Raw genomic sequence first — 22,625 nt, 5'->3', positions numbered from 1 at the left:
TCTGTATGTGGATGATTTCTGCATTTGGGTTTGTTCCTCTTCAATGGCCTCTGCAGAGCAGCAGTTCCAAGGAGCTATACGGCATGCCTCTGCATGGACCCTCTCACACGGGTTTCAATTCTCTCCTTTAAAATTACGGGTGGTACACTTCTGTCGCCGTAGTACGATCCACCCTGATCCAGAGCTCTATCTCGATGCACAACGATTACCTGTGGTCCCACAGTTTCGTTTCCCAGGTCATCTTTTTGACAACTAGCTCACTTGGCTGCCTCATATCAGACTTCTGAAGAATGTTTCCGTAAACTCAGTCCTTCACTTCCTTGCCCACAACTCTTGGGGTGCAGACAGCTCCATCCTTATCCGCCTTTATCGTGCTTTAGTGCTGTCTCGCTTGGACTATGTCGTCAAGTTGGGCTGTCTCGCTTGGACTATGTCGTCAAGTTGGGCTGTCTCGCTTGGACTATGTCGTCAAGTTGGGCTGTCTCGCTTGGACTATGTTGTCAAGTTTATGGTTTGGCTGCTCCTTCCACACTGCACCTGCAGGATCCGGTCACCATTGCAGTATCCGTGTGGCCAGTGTTGCCTTCCCTACTAGCCTTGTTGATAGTCTCCTGGTTGAAGCTGGGATCCCCCCCCCCTTTCTGTTTGGTGGTCCCAGCTTCTGGTTTCTTATGCAATCGCTGTCTGTTCCTCTCCCACTCATCCTTCCTTTTCTATCCTGTTCCCAGCCCATGGATGTCACCCATCTGATTCCCGCCCTCTGGCAGGTTTACCGGTTGGGATCCCCCTTGCGTCTCTTCACCGTGATTTTCAGCTTCCTTCTGTGTCCTGTTTTCCATGCTCCCTTCCCACCACCCCCTCTTGGTTATTTCTTCTGCCCCAAATTCGGATGGATCTCCGCTGAGGTCCAAAAGAGTCCATACCCCCCCATGGTGTTCTGTTGGTTTTTCCGCCAAATTTTATGGGAGTTTCGGGATGTTGTTTTTTACACCGATGGCTCTAAATTTGTTGACCGTGTGGGATATGATTTCATGTCCTCTGTTTGCACGGAAAATCATCTGCTGCCACCTACATGTGGGGTGTTTACTGTGAAATTGATGGCAATTTCCCAGGCCCTTACCTTTATTAAACAGTCCCAGCACAACCGCATTTTGTTATTTACGGTCTCAATGAGTGGCCTTGTGGCTGTTGACCAGAGTTTATCCCGCCATCCCTTGGTCTCGGCCATCCATGACCGTCTCGCTGATCTTCACTGTGCTGCTTGTTCCGTTGACTTCCTTTGGGTCCCTGGTGATGTGGGTATCCCAGGTAATGACCTTGCTGATTGTTTGGCTGGGGGAGCAGTCACTCCCCCCCAGTTTTCTGTAACTCCTGCAGTGGATTTACGGTTTCACATCAAATCCAACTTCGCACAATCATGGGCCAACTCTTGGGTGGCTACCTCCATGTCTAATAAACTTCGTGCGATTAAGGTGACACCTGGCCCGTGGCGTTCTTCCTTCCGCCTCTCTCAAAATGACTCGACCACACTGTGTTGTCTCTGCATCGGCCATACCAGGCTGACCCACAGTTTTCTTTTGCGTAATGAGCCACCCTCACTTTGTGGTTGTGGAGCCCGTAACCCACATTTTGGTGCAATGCCCCCTTCTTTTGTACTAAGTACAGATTTCCCCATGCTTTACCTTTAACCTTGGATGAGGATTTCTGGATAGTTGAGCTGGTTCTCAGTTTCCACTGGGAAAGTGGTTTTTATTCTCAATTTTAAGGTTTTCAATCTCACTTTGGTGTTGGGGCATGACAGTGAGGGTTGGGGTATCTCCCACTGTAAGCTGTGTTTGGAGATTCCCGACTCCCCTCCTTGGCCAAGATCCTCTTTTATTCCCCCTTTTACTCTGTTTTTATCACTTTTTAGAATTTGTTAGTCTCCTTTTGCCATATGCACTTCTACATTCTAGCGGTTGAATGCTTTCAAATAGCAGGTAGTCTTGCCCCTGCTGCTTCAGACGTGGGATATTTCCTGCCTCTAGCATAGCCATGGGGTCGCTCTCTTGCTGACTGCACTCATTTTGTTTTTACCATTGATGACATGACTGCTCTTTTACATTTTTTAGCCTTTTCCCTTTTATCGTTCTGACTTTTATGAGATGTCAAACTGTCTGAATGGACCACATTTGTAACAAGGGACTGATGACCTTGCTGTTTGGTCCCTTCAACCCTAATCAACCAATAACCATCCAGACAGATATCCAGTACAGAAGATGTGAGCGGAGACAGTAATTCAGTCAGCACAGTACCGTGGTCACACACAATGCTGGGCCTGACAATCACAATCTCGTCTCTGTTCCAGGTATGGTGTGCTCTAGTTACCTCACTGTACTTGATGCTGGAGGGGCAGGTGTCAAATGTCTACCCTTCTGCCAGGGCTGCAATTCTCTCCGACATTACTGGAGACCACTCCAGTGAATCACATTAGTTTCCTCGCATTAGGATGCGGCAGATTATATTTCCTATCTGTCTATTTGAGTCTCCAGCATGTTCCACACTGTCAGTATTGGTGTGACGATTAGATCCAAGTATTATTTGTTACCCTCTGCCTCTCAGATTCATATGCTTCATATTAGGACTTCCTTTTCTTTTTGGAGTTTCTTGAATGTGTTACACTACTGGTAACTCAACAATTTATAAACATTGTTCGTGAAACAATATTGCCTAGCCTGTGTAATCCATTTTTTCTTCTAGTGGTAGCCTGTACTGGAATCCTATGTCTGTTTTGTCCAGCTTAATTTAACATGAAAATTGATGTTTGAGGAAGAACTACATCACCTCTGCTATCAAGAGACATTACATGCATATATGGTTCTGTCTGCTTTAGTCAGAAGCAAATTTTGAAACAACTCTTTTGTAAGTTTTACAGTGTAGCTGTTGTAATTCCTGGCCATCATCTCCTTCATTCCCTCAGGCGTCAAAAAATACTGCATGTTAGTTATCCACTGTTAATCTAAATGGCAGTTTATCAAACAACTCCTGTGTATCTGTGACAAGCTTCATGTGTTTTTCATTGTGCGAGGGTCGTTCAATAAGCAATGCCTAAAAATTTTTAAAAATGCCATTAATATACATAGACAGATGTCCTTGTTGGTGCCTCCCATTTGATGTTTTTTGTGTGCCATTGCAGTTTCGAACCATTCTGGCAGATGGCAGAGCAGTAGTACAGCGTCAAAATGGCGTCTGCATATGAGATCCATTACAAGCAGCATGCTGTTATTGAGTTTTTGTGCGCAAGAAAAGAAACCGTGGTGAACATCCATAAACGTTTGTGTGCAGTGCGTGGCAATGCTGCAGTTGATAGCACAGTTGGGCAACGGGTGGTGAAAGTTGCACGCTCAGGAAATGCTGAAACAAGCTCCACGATCAGCCACACTTGGGACGTCCTGCCACAGCAGCTGCTCCAGACATGCTGAATCATGCAGATGCCATTATTCGTGCCGACCGGTGCATCAAACCTTGACAGTTGGCTCTACAGTTGTCGGTCAGCATTGGAAGTGCGTCTGCAATGATCAGGACTCTCGGCTATTCAGATAGAGGTGCTCGCGATGGATTCGATTAACGCTCACTGCGGGCTACACGATTCAAAGAAGGGCCATTTCATCTGAACTATTAGAGCGTTTCGAGACCGACAGAGACGCCTTTCTCTAACGGATTATTACGGGGGACGAAAGCTGGGAGCACCACTTTGTGGCAGAAACAAAAAGGCAGTCCATGCAGTGGCGTCGACCTTATTAGTGACAAAACAAGACATTAGAGACAAACCCCTCTGCCAGAAAAGTCACGGTGACAGTCTTCTGGGATTGTGATGGCGTCATTTCTGTGGATGTGATGCCAAGAGGGTCAACCATCAATTCAGGGCCATATGAGAAGACTCGAACACGAGAACCATTACCGATGTGTTCAATCGGACAAGAATCCAGCAGAAATCTTGCTCTAATATGATAATGCACGCCCACACACAAGTCCGAGAGCCCGGGAACGCGTTGCCTCATCCATGCTACAGTCCGGACCTGGCACCCTCGGAGTTCCATCTCTCTGGGCTGCTTAAAGATTTTCTACGGAGAACAGACTTTGAAGAGGACGAGTGTGTCAGTCTTTCAGTGGACACGAGCAAGACGTGTAGATGTATGTCACCAAATTCTGACTCTTAACAATAAATACATTATGGGGAAAAAAAGTGGGGCATTACTTAATGAACGACCCTCGTAAGTTAACAGAACTTGACCGATTGTTTCCCCTATGTCCCCATCCCCTCTCCCCCCTGTTACTGATATTCAGCTTCCATACATTAGGTTCCAAATAAACTCACAAGCAAGTCACAGCTGGCTGACTTCAACTGCTTCCAAAGTTCTGCTCGGCAGTTGCCCTGTCAGTGCAGCACAGTCGCTGTCCCCTATGTTCGGGCTGTGGTTCGCGCCCCACTCTGAACAGTCGCCCCCTGTTTGCAGCGCGGGCCGTGGCTCCAGCAGTCCCAGCACCGCCACGCGGCCACTCGGCGACCCCGGACGCTCTCCTGCCGCGGCTGCCCGCCACACTCCGCCGCCACCAGATGCGGCCGTCTCTCGCCTGCGGTGAGTGCTGCCGACTTGTACACTCAGTGCCGCATCAACCAAATGTTACACTAAAAAGATCTAATTTAAGCATTTTTGAAATTTCCGATAAAGCTGAACTTACAGTTGTCAGGAAACACTATTTCTTCATTTAATAGGTGTGTTTAATGTAACTGCTGCTCTTGATGGTGTTTACATATCTTAGAAATTAGTTCCGAAGGAAGTGGGCTAGTAGCCACTGTCAGTGCACTGTTATTCACTGAAACCTACATGTCACGTCAATGAGTATACAACTGTATGGAAGTTCTCACAGGGAACCTCTTGAGAGCGAGATCACAAATTCAGTCTTCAGTGAGGCTCATCAGATAGTATTAACAGTTGTGATGGGGAAAAATATTAGCTGCTAATGTTTCACAATCTTCATGAGGGCTACAGAAAGTGAGTGTCCATGATGTACAGAGATAAACCTCCTATGAGACACACGTATTACACATAACAAAATAGACATCGTCGACATTAGAGAAATGTTCAGGACAGATAATTAACTTGAACAACAAGCACCAAATGAAAAACAGCGTGTCCTGGTGGTCACAAAGGTTCACACCATCGAGATCGAAGGTGAACACTGTCGTGGACCTTAAACCGTGAAACTGGTCTTCCTTCGAGGTGCACGTTCAGATAATGCGATAATACGTTTTATAGGCACAGAACAAACAAAACATCTAGAGGCAAAATCTTCCAGTGATACAAATTACAATATTGCACTCCTTTCAGGAGGGATAGTTTACTCTGAGGGACTATCATTTTTATACGCAGACCAGGAACGATCAAAAGAAACTTGCTTTAACCAGTCATTGGTCAGAAGCAGTGCTCATACTGCATTTGTAGTTCTCTTATGCCTATTTTCCTGCTCTCGTTTGCTTTGAGGTAACTACTACCTACTGCCCTTGCAAGATGGCGCACATGAGAAACAATCGTAGGGGGCAGAGCACCTCCAGCTTGTCGCAGCACAACAAATAGATTTCCAACAAATTTACCGACTAGATTAACATTCGACATGGTTGTGTACTGCTGTGTTAAGGCATTGATATTACGAGAGTGAGATTTTCACTCTGAAGAGGAGTGTGCAGAATTTGGAAGGTAGGAGACGAGGTAATGGCGGAAGTAAAGCTGTGAGGACAGGGTGTGAGTATTTGAAATTTCGTTACCTGATTTTTTTCAGTTTTATAGCACTGTTTCAAACTATGCCAGTAGTATAGGCTTTGATATGGGACACCACATGTTTTTGACTTGAAAATATTTCGACATGTTTTTGACTTGAAGATATTTAGACGTGTTTTTGACTTGAAGATATTTAGACGTGTTTTTGACTTGAAAATATTTAGACGTGTTTTTGACTTGAAAATATTTAGACGTGTTTTTGACTTGAAAATATTTAGACGTGTTTTTGACTTGAAAATATTTAGACGTGTTTTTGACTTGAAAATATTTAGACGTGTTTTTGACTTGAAAATATTTAGACGTGTTTTTGACTTGAAAATATTTAGACGTGTTTTTGACTTGAAAATATTTAGACGTGTTTTTGACTTGAAAATATTTAGACGTGTTTTTGACTTGAAAATATTTAGACGTGTTTTTGACTTGAAAATATTTAGACGTGTTTTTGACTTGAAAATATTTAGACGTGTTTTTTTCTGAAAAAATATTTCCACGAAGGTTTCTTCTGGAAAAATATTTCCACGAAGGTTTCTTCGGGAAAAATATTTCCACGAAGGTTTCTTCTGGAAAAATATTTCCACGAAGGTTTCTTCTGGAAAAATATTTCCACAAAGGTTTTTTGTGGAAAAATATTTCCACAAAGGTTTTTTGTGGAAAAACGTTTCCACATATATTTTGTAAAAAATATTTTTGTCTTATAAAATTTCCACTTAAATATTCTGTTACATATTTCCAATTTCCTTTTTAAAAATTCGCCGTTCGGCTTGAGAAAACTATCGACAAGACTATTTTCATCATTTTCACATGTTTTACACGTAAAAATATTTACATTGTTTCCGCATAAAAAATTTCCACATCTTCCCACTGCAAATTTTAAAACATTTTGTATAAAAGTGTGGTCCTCTCTTTAAACTCACATCTTTTTGCGCAAAAGATGGCAGCCACTTTTTAGCAGTCACTTTTTTGCGAAATTGTGGCGATTTTAAGTAAGGGCAGCGGTATGGCACGAACCCACATTTTTTAGACGAAAAGACGACAGCCACCTTTCTGCAACTACTTTTCGCATCCACTCTTTTGTGGCCACTTTCTTGACATTTCCAAGGAGCGTTCGAGTCGTCACTCGGCAGGCACTTTTTCGTGGTCTCTGTTTAGCTACCACTTTCTTGCGAGCGCATTTTTGCAACGACTATCTGAAACAACACTCGACAGTTGTGATGTGCTTAAGTCACCTCAATTATTTACTGGTTGATAGGTGTCTCTTCAGTTATCTCTATTTTATCATCCAGCAACAATCTGTACCAACAATCAGTATTATCAATGCATTCTGTAATCTCGCAGAAAGCATAGCTGTATTCTATTTATACAAGCGGATTTTATTTCATTATTAATTGATAACCCCCAGGGAAGTGTATCGATTATTCTGTAATCTCTTCTAAAGCCATAAGCTTATCGTAGTTACAGTTAAATTCCTTACCTATAGCTGTACTTACAAAGTTCTTTGTTTTCTTGTGTATGGGTATTATATCATTGGTTATGACTTTGTCTTGTGAACCATGTACCAGCTCGGCCATTGTTTCCATATTCAAAACCTTCAGCACTACGGTAGTTAAGAGTGAAGCCTTGTAATTTTGGTAGTCTGTTTACCTCTGTACGTTTTGTATGCACAACTTTTTGGTCCTGTTCCTATCCATTCAATACCGTAATCATCTTTACCAAACTCGTCAGTCAATTCACAAAGTGTGCAACCTGTTTCTACAGTATTCGTACCATCGTCAAGATAAACAAGTGTCGGTGTTGTAGGACACAATTTTATCACCTAATCTATCGAGCATATCGTACGGCCTCATTCTAGTGTTGGAAGTGGTGAAAGTGGACACAAATAGGTTGGTACAATCTTAGACATAGTACTGATATATAACTTGGATTACACAGGTCTGCGACATAAAAATCGTTCCAAATTTATCAAGTGGTTTTCATAGTGTTTTCAACATCGATTTCAGGGAAATTGGTGAAAAAATTCCATCACGTACAGTTATTTCACAAACGTCTTCTCTAGTTTTAGCTTTTTTCGATATTTCAGCACTCTAGTGAGTTTGAATTTTGGTTTTTAGGGTCTCCGTAAACTGTTATTTAGCCGTTTTTATACTAGATGTACGCAAAATAAAGAGTAATCAGGCGAAACCAGCAGTATTTTCATGCCAGTGCCTGTCTGCCGCGATGCCCCTTCCCCCGCCATCACCGAGCAGTGAGCTTCTGCTGTTGTCCTTCAGTTCACAGTACCTCTTCACTCTGTGATGTTGTTGCTGGTGCTTTAAGTTAGTGACTGTTTCCTTGTGCTGTGAAGTTGTTCTATGGACAATGGCTACCAGAGGATATATAAATTCGCCACATCGCTTGTGCTACATTTGTGGTAACTATACCGTTAAAAAGCAACAAAGAAACATTTCCGATTTTGCTGAAAAGGTATAGTTCGCCTATTTTTGTATAAAGTTAGGTGATCAAGATAAGCCTTGGACCCCACACAAAGTTTGTTCAGTGTGTGTTGAAGAACTGAGGCAGTGGTTTCAACGTAAAAAGCAGTCCGTACATTTTGGAATACCAATGGTTTTGAGGAGCCCAAATATCGTAGTGATGACTGCTATTTTTGTTCTTGCAGTGCAAGAAGACAGAGATCGCTACGATTCTGGCACAACTGATCCCGTTCCATTCTCACAAACTGAACTGAACGATTTAGACCTAGGCCTTTCTAAAGAATCGGCAGAGGTTTTAGGATCTAGATTGAAAGATAAACATATATTGGCACCAGGTAGATCCTTTTCTTCGTATCGATCGAGGGAAAAAGAGTTTGTATCTTTCTTCCCTCAAGAAGGTGACATGGTGTTTTGCAGTGATGTTCCCCCTGGACTTATGGCATGTTTCAAAATAGAATATGCTCCTGATGAGTGGAAACTTTTTATTGATTCTTCAAAACAAAAAAGCTTTAAAGCAGTACTTCCACACAACAGCAATAAGTATGCTTCTATACCAGTTGGGCACTCGGTTTACTTAAAACAATGTTGCGCAGGCCTTGAACTGGCTTCAAGCAAACACTGCTATTCAGACCACAAACGGACATTACGTGTGGATTTAAAAGCGATTTCAATGCCGTTTGGTCAACAAAGGGCTCTACAAAGTTCCCTTGCTTTTTCTGTGAATGGGAGAGATAGAAAGCAACACTACATCAAAAAAGGTTGGCCCTTCAGAAAAACCTTACAGGTAAGGGTTAAGAACGCTGATAGGAAAAGCCTTGTGGATCCCAAAAAGGTGTTACTTCCACCACTTCACATTAAGTTGGGACTGATGAAACAATTTAAGACATTGCCAAAAGAAGGGGAATGCTTCAGATAGCTTTGTGGACAGTTTCCTGGTTCATCAGAGGCAAAGCTAAAGGAAGGAATCTCTGTCCGACCAGACATTAGGAAACTAATGACAGATCCCAAGTTTGTGGACAAAATGGAAACATAAGAAAAGACAGCATGGACATCTTTTAAATTAGGTGTTACAGATTTCCTAGGAAACACGAGAGATCCAAACTAAAAGACAATTGTCGCAGACATGCTCTACAACTTTAAGAATCTGGGCTGTAACGTGAGCATTAAAGTTCATTTCCTCCACTCGCGTCTTGACTACTTCCCTGCAAACCTTGGTGATGTAAGTGAAGAGCAGGGCGAAAGATTCCATCAAGACATCCAAGAAATGGAAAGAATATATCAAGGAAGATTGAATGTCAACATGATAGCGGACTACTACTGGGTGATAAGTGGTGATCCTCAACGAGCCCACAGCTGGAGAAGCAATAAGAGGAGCTTTGACAGAAAGCGAAAGCGTTATTGTAATGACTTGTGAGATTAAAGAGAAGTGGAAGTGTGCGGGAAATATAGTTTAGAACTTATTTATAAATAAAATAAAATTTTATTGTTACTATACTTAAAAATACTCCTTTTTCTGGGAAAACCTGACGTTACAGAAAAAAATTGGATTGCATTTTTGAAATTGGCGTTAAAAAGTACATAAGTCAGTTATCAAATTTCAAGCAACTTCCAAAAAAATATTTTTTTGCAGACCTGTGTTATTCCTTCGTTGATCGGTATGACATTAGTTCTCTCTCTTTTATTTCGAGTAAGAGCTCGTACAATTGCTCAGTGTTGTCTATAAATTCTGTTTGACACATTCTGTCTCTGGCCGAATTTTCTGCTGAGGGAATTGCACATTTTGGCCACAGCCCGCTTGCCAGCGTTCGGTTCAGTATTGTTAATGTCATGCGTGATGTCTTGCTTTCCCTCGATAATTCGACCGTATTCTTCTTTAGACTTCTCATTACCATCCCAAGGACTAGTTTGACCTTCATGAAGGTTTTAACGTAGTTTGTGAACAGTCAATTACTTTCCCATTCAAAGTGCCACACCTCGTAAATTTCCTGTATTGTGCAGCCTTCTTGATGGCTTTGTTGAGCTCTATAGTTGTCATAAAGTTCGTACGAACGCTCACTCATAGTCACTATGGTTGCAACTACTATCAGGCTTTTCTTCTACACTTTTCGAACATAGAGCAACTGGAAGCACAGAGTGGTACAAGCCGTGAAGCACAAGCACTTTGCATTTAACAAAACGAAATCATTCGTCGTCATATTTTTGTGGCCTCAGTATCTGTACGGGATGACCAACATATAATCGTCGTAAAACATCGCTGTCGGATATAGCCTGCCCGTGTCTATATATCGCAGCTTCTTGCCTGAAACCTTGAATTTAGCAGCGTTTGTTCTTGCTCCAAAAAAGACATCTCTAGGATTCAGGGGTTCTATGACATTTACGTTCTCTTTAGAATTATTCCACTTAAAGCTCCATATTTCGACACAGTTACAACTGGTGTACCCTAACTCTTGTGTGAGTTCTAAGAGATACATGGTTTCATTGTTGACCGTTGTCGATAGTATCGGGCAAATAACACACTAGACAGCTGTGCCAGAAGCAATTGTGATACTGGTAAACTGTTTTTGTGTTTGCGTACTAGCTGTCAACATTTCCGCCACCTTTTGTAACTTCTCCACAGCTCAATGCATTTCGTACATTAGGAAACGAATTTAACCACACAATTTACTCTTCGCTGAACATTTCCTTCTTTTGATGTTTGACTACAGCAATTGGGTTCAATGTATTCTGACCTGTAAATAGCCATAGAAACACTAAAAATTATGTACTGGAAAGGATCAATGTTTCTAATATCCAGGAAATATCTCCTAAATTCAAGGCAGCTGCGGCGCAATATGTCGTCAGAATGGAAATACTCTGAAAATTCCTTCTGGAAGTCAAACCCGTAATTTTCACCCACTTCCTGAGCGTGCCATTCTAAGAATGCTTTTCTAGCCTTACATATCACAATGTCAACACCATAGTACTTGTTTGCTGGAAGTCGCCCTACGTAATTTTGATTTGCTTATTGAAGAAGTGTGGAAAGTAACCTTTTTTTCAGCTCTTTCAGACTGAATGTCTTGGAAAACCTCGCGAGATTTCCTAGGATACCATATTTACTGGAATCTAAGCCGTACTTCCGGTTTTTGTAATTCAGAAAACCGCCTGCGGCCTAGAATCGAGTGCAAAGTAAGCGGAACTTCTGAAAAATATTGGTAGGTACCGCCACAACTAACTTCTGCCGTCAAATATATGTAGCGCTACTCAGGCATGCTTTGCAGGCACAAAGATAAATACTGGTGCCAAAACCTCTGCGTTCGTAAATAAATTAAAAGAAAAGGTAGAAGAATGTGAACATTATGCCATGTATTCCTTTGTGTTTGCTGCTGTCTCACTGAAATTCTGTCTGCCTAATAAACTACGAAGCTAGAGTGAGACAACAGCAAATGCGGAAGAATATACATATCATGTCATGTTTATATTCGTATTATTCTTATGCTGAATAGTGATAGTCAGAAATGAATCTCAGCAACTGACTAGATTTTTAAATCTAAGATGACTTTGATTTCTGTGCAGAATGCAATGCACTAAAGAGGCGTCTGCCAAGATTTTCAAACGGAGAAAATTTTTCGCTAAACTCCAGTTCACAACATCTTCTCTCATACGCTGTCTATTATTTCGTTCTTGTTGGTATTTACCAAACAAAGCAGCAGTGTAAGTAACAACAAATAGCAGTCTCTTGCCATTGTTTCTGTGTGAGACAATTTCTCTTTTTCTTTTTTATTGTAAGCCACGGAAGCACGCACAAAAGCAAGCCATGCCGCAAGCGGCGACTGGTTGTAAACACTCATTATCAGTATGCGACAAACAATGCATGACACAGTACAAAAATGCATTTCCAGCTTAGAGTGACTTAAACACCTATAACAAAGTGAACAGCACTCATCAGATCAAAGCAAAATAAGCAATCCGTTCAAATCAGACGAAATATGTGAAAAAGGAAGGGTATCTGTATAATGCCTGACACACAGCAATGAATGTTTAGAGAACATAGTTGCGTGGAGATAGCAGCGATTGCTTGTACATGATTACTTACTGATATTATAGCTTTACAGTGTAAATTGCCCTGAAGATGACCCCATCTCAGGTTGAAACCGGTTGGCGACAAAATAATGTGGCTGTGAGTGTCGCTTTGATCAATTGACGTAGCAATGGCTACTTGGTAAAGCTTAACTGTTAAGCCTACGACTCGGACCACACTACTGTAGCTGTATCTTCATCTATTCGGCTTCAATTGTGTCTCACGTTAGGGTGGTCAAAAACTTTTCTCTCCCCTTGAATTTAGAACCCCAAATTTCAGGTGCAGCTTAGATTCGGAAATTTTTTTTTTTTCATTGATTTAGTCTCATTCTTCGAGTGCGGCTTGGATTAGATTCGACTGAATACGGTAAGGTTTATGCTGTCAGTTATTCCGAGCCTTGTTGTTGTCTTGAGGCCTTAGGGAAGGTATTTCTAGCACTACAATCTTCGTTCCTTGGTAAATGGTTTTGATCTTAATTCCGTTATTGACACAATACTGTAAAATAAAGTACGAATCATAAGTCTTTGTATTGTGTGCTATACACGTATAGCCCCTGTTACTGTGTGACAGCAACCATTCGCAAAATTTATTGTTTCTAAATTCGTATGTGTTTCCTTTGAAGTCTTGCACAGCCACAAAGTTTGGCGTGTGTATGCCTGTGTCTTGTTCTGCTTTGAAATCGGAAAAGTAGTACCTTTCTTTGTAAGTGCATTTTTAAATTTTTTAGTGCCACTCCCATTGCAAGTATATTTATTATTGCAGTAACCACCACATCTTTTTCTCCTTTGCATGTAGCATTTGTTTTCACTTACCTTCACACGCTCATCGCCGCAATTTTGGCAATCAGAGAAGCCAGTTGTCTGCCGAGGCTGCTTCTGTGTTATTTTTTTACACTTTTCGCACTCTAAAATCTTTTCACATGCTCACTTGTGATTACCCATGCATTCTTTACCAGAACAATACAGTAGAGGCTTGATAGTGCGAGTTTCCAATAATCCGAGCCTCTTTAATAAAAAAGAAAAAAATAGAGGTTGCCATGATCTACTTTCTTTTTTTCACTGACATGATAAATAATGAGAGAGTACAGCTCAGTGACGAAGCAGACAACAATTCAGTCAACACCGACAGTTAGCTCGCTGCCATGTTGCACGAACATCTGTCGTCAGTATGGCACGAAATACCCCGACTGCTGCCGGCTGCTACCGATCAAAACTGGGCAGTTCATACGCTGCTGTAGTTCCCAGCACCTGTACTGTACAGTGCTGTGTGTCGTTTTGTTTGTTGACTGTGTGTTCTGTTATTGTAGAATTTAAAAAATCATAAGTGTCGAAAATTTGTCTAATGAACAAATATATAACTGTGACGAAACTGGGCTAAATTTTAAAATGTTACCAGCGAGAACACTTGCTTCTTGTGAAGAAAAAAGTGCTCCTGGGCACAAAAATAGCAAAGAGCGGCTCACAGTTATGGCAGCTTCAAATGCAACTGGAAACCACAAACTAATACTAGTTGTGAATGGGAAGTTTGGCAAGCCAAGAGCATTCAAGAATGTATCCATCTCAGCTCTTCCAGTTGTGTATACACATGAGAATAATGCCTGGATGAACCAGGAAATCTTCAAGAACTGGTTTTTTGACTCATCTGTACCTGACTGCAAGAATTTTTTAAAAGGAAGGGGACTGCCATGCAAAGCAATTTCGCTCACGGATACTGCGTCCTCATGTCAGAGTGCAGGAGAACTGCAGTGCGACGGTATCCGCGCCTTGTTTCTCCCACCAAACGTCTCCTGTCTCATTCAGCCCACGGATCAGGGCGTTCTGGAATGTCTAAAAAAAAAAGTATCGACGGCGATTGCTACAGTCAGTGCTGCATTCCGAAGACAACGAAAGTATTGTAGGAGCTTCGAAGAAAGTGACTTTGAAGGACGTCGTGTACTGGATTAGCAAGTCTTAGAGCGAAATAGTCAGAAACAATTTCTAAGCCGTGGAGGAAAATTCTATAGGAAAGTATGCCGGACACAGAAACTGAAAATTCACCGGAGGACGACGATCAGCCACTGTGTAATTTAATCAGAAGATTGCCGGGCTGTGAAGAGGCAGAAAAGGTGGAAGGAGGCGAGTTGTTTAATCCGGACCAACAGTTGGAAGTGACAGACTTTTGTAATTGACACGGCTAACATTCGACGGCAGTGCGAGGGTGACGAGGCAGCGGCTGCACAGGTGGTGAGTCACACCGATGGCTGCGCTGCCCTCGAGGCCGCCATATGCTCCGTGGAACAGCAGCCTGAGGCGACACCGGTGGCGTCACACTGCCGCGAGCAAACGTCGCAGACACCTCACTATTACTTGGCCCCCCTGCGGGTCCAGGGATTAGAATAGGCCCGCGGTATTCCTGCCGGTCGTAAGAGGCGACTAAAAGGAGTCCATCCCCTCACGGGGGTCGTTAGCGCCTGCGTCCGGAGACGGACGGTTCCACGACCTATAATCGTGGTCTTTTTGGTTTTTCACTTCTCGTTTCTTCCTTCCTTTTGTTGGTTCCTTTCTTTGCTCTTCTCCACCTCACTGTCTTCCTTACTCTTTCCCTTGACTTCTCCTTGCCTTCTCATTGCCTTTTTCTCCTTGCCTTCTCATTGCCTTTTTCTCCTTGCCTTCTCATTGCCTTTTTCTCCTTGCCTTCTCATTGCCTTTTTCTCCTTGCCTTCTCATTTCCTTCTTCTCCTTGCCTTCTCTGGTCTCCGCCTCGGCGTTTGAGATAGTCTGTCCTCTTTCTCCCTCTCTCTCTTCTTTTTCCTCTTCTTCCTTCCTCCCTGTGCGTGCCTGAAGGCCGACCCACGCGTTCGCACGCGTAGCCGGTGACGGGGTAACGCGTAATTCCCCGCCCTGGGTAGACATGTAAGGCACGCGCGTACCCCCTGGTAAAGGCCAGGCCCGGGGAGGGGTGATTGCCTGAGCTGATACCTTCTGACCATGCCGATTGGTCCCTCCGTCTGTTTCTCGGGAGGTGTGACCTGAGGTGTAAACATTCACCTAAGGCGGGAGTGCCCTCTGAGAGGGTCCCCACAAGGAAGGAGCGCGCCATCGGAGATGCTGGCAATCATGGGGGATTCCTCCGCAATGGATTCTACTCCATCTCTTTCGACTTCGACCCAAAAACGGAAACGTGACCAGCCAACAGTGACAAAAGTACTACCGCCTGTCCCACAGTTCCTCGTAGTTTCTCGATCTGAGGACGGAAAGGATTTTTCTTCTGTCAACCCTTTCGTTATTCAGAAGGGCGTAGATGCCATAGCCGGATCTGTCAAATCTTGTACCAGGTTGCGTAACGGCACCTTATTACTAGAAACTGAGAGTGCCTTTCAGGCACAAAAACTGCTTCGGGCCACCCTCCTGTACACGTTCCCTGTCCGGGTGGAGGCCCACCGAACTTTGAATTCGTCTCGTGGTGTAGTCTATACTAGCTCCCTCGACGGATTGACTGACGAGGAGCTTCAATCATTCCTCGCTGAGCAGGGCGTGACGGCTGTCCATAGGGTCATGAAAAAGGTCAACAATGACCTTGTACCGACCCGGACAATTTTCTTGACCTTCGATAGTGTTAAGCTCCCATCGCGCATCAGGGCGGGCTACGAGGTTATTTCTGTTCGCCCCTATGTCCCGACACCTACGCGCTGCTGCCAGTGTCAGCGTTTCAACCACACTCGACAGTCTTGTTCCAATGCGGCTAAATGTGTCACTTGTGGCAGGGATGCCCATGAGGGTGACTGTCCACCTCCGTCTCCTCGCTGTGTGAACTGTCAGGGTGACCATGCCGCATCCTCCCGCCACTGTCCTGTCTATAAGGAAGAACGCTGTATCCAAGAAATTCGAGTCAAAGAGAAAGTGTCCACCTCGGCTGCTCGCAAGCTATTGGCTATTAGGAAGCCCACGCTGCTCCCAGCGGGGAAATACAGTACTGTCCTCACCTCTCCTCGGACTACCCGGGAGGTAGCAACCTAGACATGCGATCTGACCTTCAGCACCACGGTCGTCCGTTCGGCCAGTGCTAAGATCGCGCGGTCGACGTCTCCTCTTCCTCCCATCACCCCACAGACACGAGCACCTTCCTCAGCTTCTGCTAAGACGAAGACATCGAAGTCAGATGCACGGGCCTTCAAGAAGGAACCATCCCGTGCAGACTTCCTCCGTACCTCGACCTCCCAGCCTTCGACAGGTACTTCCACTACACGTCCTTCCAAAAAGGCGCATAGGAAGCACAGTTCTCCTTCTCCGCCACGGCGCATTTCTTCTCCTGCGCCACCCAGCGGTTGCCGCCCCAGGCCGTCATCCGTTTCGCCTGGCCGCACCGCTGGTAGCCGTACATCTGGCCGTTCACTGGCGGAGGAAGCTCCCCCTCCCGGCCATCCTCCCGAGATGGCCGATGACCCTATAGACCCAATGGACGATGACTGTCCGCCTACTGATAGCGGCGGCAGTGCTCGCTCGAAGCCAGGCCCTAAGCGGCCTTCGAGGTGACCACTTCTCTCATCTTCCTTTTCTTACGATGGCACTTATTCACTGGAATATTCGCAGCATTCGCTCCAACCGAGAGGACTTGAAGTTGCTGCTCCGCTTGCACCGTCCGCTTGTCGTAGCCCTCCAGGAAACGAAGCTACGCCCATGCGATCAAATTGCCTTGGCACACTACACCTCTGTGCGTTTTGACCTACCCCCTGTGGTAGGTATCCCAGCTCATGGAGGGGTTATGTTGCTGATCCGGGATGATATTTACTACGATCCCATCACGTTGCACACCGGCCTGCAGGCAGTTGCCATCCGCATTACTCTTCCCACTTTTACGTTTTCCTTTTGTACCGTTTACACTCCATCGTCATCTGCCGTTACCAGGGCAGATGTGATGCAACTTATTGCGCAGCTACCTGCACCATTTTTGTTAACTGGAGACTTCAATGCCCACCATCCCCTTTGGGGCTCTCCAGCATCCTGCCCGAGGGGCTCCTTGTTAGCAGACCTTTTCAACCAGCTCGATCTTGTCTGCCTCAATACTGGCGCCCCTACTTTTCTTTCGGACACATCTCACACCTATTCCCATTTAGACCTCTCTATATGTACTCCCCAACTTGCACGCCGGTTTGAGTGGTATGCACTGTCTGATACATATTCGAGCGACCACTTCCCGTGTGTTATCCATCTCCTGCAGCATACCCCCTCTCCGTGCTTCTCTAATTGGACCATCTCCAAGGCAGACTGGGGGCTCTTCTCTTCCAGGGCGACCTTTCAGGATCAAACCTTTACAAGCTGCGATCGTCAGGTCGCACACCTCACGGAAGTCATTCTCGCTGCTGCTGAATATTCCATCCCTCACCCTCCTTCTTCTCCACGTCGCGTACCGGTCCCCTGGTGGACCGCAGCATGTAGAGACGCTTTACGTGCTCGTCGACGTGCTTTACGCACATTTAAACGCCACCCTACAGTGGCGAATTGTGTCAATTATAAACGATTACGTGCTCAGTGTCGTCGTATTATCAAAGAAAGCAAGAAAGCCAGCTGGGCTGCTTTCACAAGCACCTTCAACAGTTTTACTCCTTCTTCTGTTGTCTGGGGTAGTCTGCGCCAGCTATCTGGCACTAAGGTCCACTCACCAGTTTCTGGCTTGAAGGTCGCGAATGACGTCCTTGTGACCCCTGAGGCTGTTTCCAATGCCTTCGGCCCCTTTTTCGCAGAGGTTTCGAGCTCCGCTCATTACCACCCTGCCTTCCTCCCCCGCAAACAGGCAGAGGAGGCTAGGCCACCTAACTTCCGCTCCTCGAATTGTGAAAGTTATAATGCCCCATTCACCATGCGGGAACTCGAAAACGCACTTGGCCGATCACGGTCCTCCGCTCCAGGGCCAGATTCTATTCATATTCAGATGCTGAAGAACCTTTCTCCTGCGGGTAAAGGTTTTCTTCTTCGTACATACAATCGCATCTGGATTGAGGGACATGTTCCCGCATGCTGGCGCGAGTCTATTGTTGTCCCGATTCCAAAGCCGGGGAAGGACAAGCACTTGCCTTCCAGTTATCGACCTATCTCGCTTACCAGCTGTGTCTGTAAAGTGATGGAGCGAATGGTTAACTCTCGATTGGTTTGGCTGCTCGAGTCTCTACACCTACTTACCAATGTACAATGTGGATTTCGTAGGCGCCGCTCTGCTGTTGACCATCTGGTTACCTTGTCGACCTTCATTACGAATAACTTCTTGCGGAAGCGCCCGACCGCGGCTGTGTTCTTTGATTTGGAGAAGGCTTACGACACCTGTTGGAGGGCGGGCATTCTCCGCACCATGCATACATGGGGCCTTCGCGGTCGCCTCCCTCTTTTTATTCGTTCCTTTTTAATGGATCGACAGTTCAGGGTACGTGTGAGTTCTGTCCTGTCCGACACCTTTCGCCAGGAGAATGGGGTGCCACAGGGCTCAGTTTTGAGCGTCGCTCTCTTCGCCATCGCGATCAATCCAATTACGGATTGCCTCCCAGCTGATGTATCAGGCTCCCTTTTCGTGGACGATTTTACCATCTATTGCAGCGCGCAGTGTACACGTGTCCTGGAGCGCTGTCTTCAGCGTTGTCTTGACCGTCTTTACTCCTGGAGTGTCGCCAATGGCTTCCGTTTTTCAGCCGAGAAGACGGTCTGTATTAACTTCTGGCGCTACAAAGAGTTTCTCCCACCGTCCTTACGACTCGGTCCCGTTGCTCTCCCAATCGTGGAGACAACCAAATTTTTAGGCCTTACATTTGACAGGAAACTTAGCTGGTCTCCACATGTGTCATATTTGGCCACCCGTTGTACCCGTTCTTTAAATATCCTCCGTGTTCTCAGTGGTCTGTCGTGGGGAGCGGATCGAACCGTACTACTTCGTCTATATTGGTCGATCGTCCGCTCCAAGCTGGATTATGGGAGCTTCGTATACTCCTCTGCACGGCCATCCATCTTACGCCGCCTCAACTCCATACAACATCGGGGTTTACGACTTGCGATCGGAGCATTTTATACCAGTCCCGTAGAGAGTCTTCATGCTGACGCTGGCGAATTGCCACTCACCTACCGGCGCGATATACTGCTTTGATGGTATGCCTGTCGGCTACTGTCAATGCCCGACCATCCGTCTTATCGTTCTTTTTTTGACGACTCTCTTGACCGTCAATACGGGTTGTCTGTCTCTGCCCTGCTACCCCCTGGAGTTCGCTTTCGTCGCCTCCTTCAACACCTTAATTTTTCACTCCCTGCAACCTTTCGAGTGGGCGAGAGCCGCACGCCACCTTGGCTCCAGGCTCAGGTCCGCATTCACCTTGACCTCAGCTCGCTCCCAAAAGAGGTCACCCCCGGTTCAGTCTACCACTCCCGTTTTTTGGAACTTCGTTCGAAGTTCATCGACATGACTTTCATTTATACAGATTGCTCTAGGACCAATGACGGGGTCGGGTGTTCCTTTATTGTCGAGGCACAAAGTTTCAAATACCGGCTCCATGGCCATTGTTCGGTCTTCACAGCTGAGCTCTTTGCCCTCTACCAGGCTGTTCTTTACATCTGCCGCCACCGATATTCTGCTTATGTCATCTGCTCAGATTCCCTGAGCGCCATCCAGAGCCTCAGTGATCCGTACCCGGTTCACCCTTTCGTACACCGGATCCAACGCTCTCTTCAGCAGCTGGTGGACGTCGGTTCTCCAGTTAGCTTTATGTGGGTTCCTGGCCATGTCGGTATCCCTGGAAACGAAGCTGCAGATGCCGCGGCCAAGGCTGCGGTCCTCCAGTCTCGGACAGCTTCTTGTTGCGTCCCTTCGTCCGATTTTAGCAGGGTGATTTGTCGGCGCATCTTCTCTCTGTGGCATGCCGATTGGGCTGCACTTACCGACAACAAGCTTCGGGCCTTAAAACCTCTTCCCGTGGCTTGGACGTCCTCCTCACGCCCTTCTCGGCGGGAGGAGGTCGTTTTAGCCCGGTTAAGAATTGGACACTGCCGGTTCAGCCATCGCCATCTGCTGACGGCTGCGCCGGCGCCGTTCTGCCCATGTGGGCACTTGCTGATGGTTAGACACATTTAAATGTCCTGTCCAGATCTTAACACACTGCGCCTCGATCTTAACCTGCCAAATACTTTCGATGCCATTTTAGCGGATGACCCACGAGCAGCTGCTCGTGTTCTTCGTTTTATCAATTTGACAAACCTCGCTAAGGACATTTGATGATGCTGTTTTTTAATCCTATGCCTGTCAGTCTGTCTTTTATCGTGTTTTCCCTTTTAGTTGTTGTGGTCAACTTGTGCCTCGCGGTGCATTCTTAGAGTAGTCAGGGCGCTAATGACCATTGAAGTTGTGCGCCCTAAAACCACAAAAAAAAAAAAAAACTATTACTTGGCTAAATAAATAATTATTGTTATTCTGCCAATGCAAATGCGTGTGTAAATACTTTTATTTTAATAAAATTCAAATTTGAGTTGTATTACTTAGAATATCATAATATTTCTTTTTCCCATTTAAATTTCGTTCGCCCGAGCTTTTGACAGTTCGAGGTGGTTCCGGTCCCGTTTACCTCAAACTATCGAGACTCTACTGTGTGTCTTGCACTTTCTGCATTAAATCCTTGGCTGTTTACCTTCATGCTTTGGTCTTAAACGCAAGTTGCACACATTTCCTTTATCTTTTTCGCAGAAGTATTTGTCCTTGTGATTGCAGGATTCGTCACACGTCTTGCAATAGACATTCTGCCTAAAAGACTCTTCATATTTTTGATGCCACTGTGGTGGTCATTATTTAAGCACAAATAGTGTTGCCCCCTTTTCGCCGCCAGAGGAATGGATAACCCTGTTAAAATTAACAGCGGAAAAAACTTTAATCTGAACATTCAAGAAAAGCTGCTGCATCGTCGATATCGTCCAGACTGAAATCTTCTTCACAGTTCTTCGAGTCTCGCTCACAACTCTTTCGCTAATTCTTCCTGCGGAGCTCTCCCTTTCCTAGTCTAGAGAATGTCATTATCTGTCAGTTCCTCGCACAAGTGTGTTTCTAGTGATCATTGCTCGAGGACCGCACAGGCTATTGTTGTTGGTTATTTTGTTTATACTTCTCGTGCCAATTATATCTTTAGTAATATTTACTATTTTTGTTTCCCTTTGAACCTTTACCTCGACCTATTTCGTAGACCTCAAAGTAAAATTTGGTGTTGTTTGTGTTTACATTTTCATTGGATCATTGGATGTTATTATTATTTCAATCTGATCAATAGCTGTGAAGCATTGACTTTTAAATTCCTTTTCGATGAAATTGCATGATTAAAATCATTTTCAGCAACTATTTTCATTTTGTCGCCTTACTTGCAATCGGGCAATGTTCTTACTGCATTTATAGCTGCGTGTATAGCCTTTCTGACAGCTTTCATTTGTTACACGGGATTACCTTTCTTTGAGTCTTTCTCACTCATGTTGTTTCTTTCCATATCTTTCGTAGCTGTCCACCAAACGTTATTTCTTTAACAATACTGAAGTGAACAGTTCTTTTTTGAGCAGAAACATTTGGCCTACTTTTCCTGTTTTTGTGGAGCCGCGCTGTTATTTTTCTTCAAAAACCTCTCTAGAGAATTGAATGTGCCAAATTATTTCCAAACGTTCCTTTTCTGAGTTCACCAAGTCCAGTAGGCCTTTCTTTGTATGTACTACAGAGTAACCTTTGACCCTACTTTCCCTTGCTATATATATATATATATATATATATATATATATATATATATATATATATATATATATATATATATATATATATATTTTTTTTCCCCCCTGTTCACGAGTAGCTTTCGGAAACAAGTCTCCATAGTTAAACAAACCACTATCATTTGCTGCTGGGTAAACTCATTCTATAGCTTCAACAAATGCTGCTTTCTTCAGTTTGTATAATTCGTAGTTCAGTACTAAACATTAATTTCCATAATTTCTCATTTTGTACAAACCTTTGATTCTGAGGTCTTACGCAAGGGCTCTTAATTCCTTAAGTTTTATTTTCTTTAACCTTCAATTTTTTTTTTCATTTGGCTCATCTAAGGACCACGCACCAATTTCAGTGCCTCCTCTTTGTTGTTTTTCTTTTTCCTTTAGTATTCTTTCATCATTTCACTACATATCCTTTTTCTGTCCTGGGGCCATTTTTACACTGTCTTTTTCTCCCTCTTGCCTTGGAATCCTTCAATTTTTTACGCTTCCCTCTTGAAAATCTTTCTCTTTCATCTTTCTCACTCATGTTGTTTCTTTCAAT

Source organism: Schistocerca piceifrons, chromosome 11 (assembly GCF_021461385.2).
Source record: "Schistocerca piceifrons isolate TAMUIC-IGC-003096 chromosome 11, iqSchPice1.1, whole genome shotgun sequence".
In the NCBI taxonomy this organism is placed as follows: domain Eukaryota; kingdom Metazoa; phylum Arthropoda; class Insecta; order Orthoptera; family Acrididae; genus Schistocerca; species Schistocerca piceifrons.
This window is presented reverse-complemented; position numbering follows the sequence as displayed.